The sequence below is a fragment of the Nestor notabilis genome, unplaced genomic scaffold (assembly GCF_000696875.1).
Source record: "Nestor notabilis isolate BGI_N333 unplaced genomic scaffold, ASM69687v1 scaffold25290, whole genome shotgun sequence".
Taxonomy (NCBI): Eukaryota; Metazoa; Chordata; class Aves; order Psittaciformes; family Psittacidae; genus Nestor; species Nestor notabilis.
Window position 1 is genome coordinate 1 of NW_009911901.1, and position 1,385 is coordinate 1,385.

Here is a 1,385-nt window from a genome sequence, read left to right on the forward strand (position 1 = left end):
TCAGGCACCCGGAGGCAGGCTCGAGTGGGTGTCCCTCTCGTGGTCATTGGGTGCTGCAGAATACGCAGCAGCGGTGAAAGGTCGAGCCACTGTCTCCAGGGACAATTCCCAGTCCAAGTCATCTCTACTCCTGCGTGCCCTGGAGCCTCAGGACTCTGCCCGCTACTTCTGTGCCATTCACACAGGGACAGGAAATCCAGCTGAACTTTAACACAAACCTTCTGTCAGGGTCCCAGATTGGGCCTTGGAGCTGTAATGGACAGTGGTTAAGCTTCTGCTAGTTTTCTTCCCACGTTTCAAGCCTATCCTCAGTCCTCTTCCAGTCTGAAACCTTTTCCCCTTCAGAAACAAGTTTTGCTGTTTCCTTCTGTTCACACTAGGACAGGTACCCAGTCGCGGCCCAGCTGGTGAGGTATTAATAGCCCTGCTCTGGTTTTAGGCACAGCTCAGGTCAACGCAGTTCAGTCCAAGAGTTTTTCTGCCTGAGGAGCAAACAGAGGGAATGGGGAAAGTAGAGAGGGTGATTTGGGAGCTCAAAGGGCAAAGGGGAAGTCTCTGTTTCTCTTCCAGACCTGAGGCTATAATAGGAGAAGGAGTGTGAGGATCTGCGTTTGCATCTGCTGGATCCTGGAGATCGCATGGAAAAGTCCAAGAAAGCGGTGGAGTAGATTAAGCGATTGTTTGAGCTATGCCGGCCTGTTCATTCTTGTCTCCTGTGGTCACAGCTGCCCTTTCTCAGGTGCAGATAGAGGTGTCTGTCACATGGTAGGGGAGGTCTCCGAGGTATCTGCCACATCTCTGGTGTACCCATCACCACAGTGGCTATGCATGGGATTGGATCTGGTAGACTCCTGTCAGAGACTCTTGTTGGCTGCAACGAGCCTTCTCAAGCCTAGTCGGGGCTGGCTTTTCCTGAAGGGAGCAGAAAGGTGTTGGTGCAGCAGCATCAGTCTCTCACAACCACACACAAACCCCGTGATCATGGAATCACAGAATGCTTAGTTTTGGAAAGGACTTTCAAGATCATCTTACCTTCTCCTGTTCTTATTCTTTCCCACAGGCAGAAAACAACAACAAGTTTTATTTAAGAAGAAGCACAACAAGCACTGAAGGAGTAAAATTTGAGCTTTGCATCTCTGTGCTGCTTTTCCCAGCATCAAATCTCCAGTTTCAATGTGTTCCTCTACCCTCTGCAACTCCCTTCCCGTACCTGTCCTGGAGGCCTTGTTGGAGTGCCCATGAAGAGAGAGGGGAGGGGAAGGGTTCACACAGTCGTTTGAGTTACCAATTTTCCTTCAAATGGTGGTAACAGTCAGGAGCATGACACAGGTTTCAGTAGTTGTTGCATTGGAAGGGTGCAAAGGTCCTAAGGGAAGTTGTGGCTT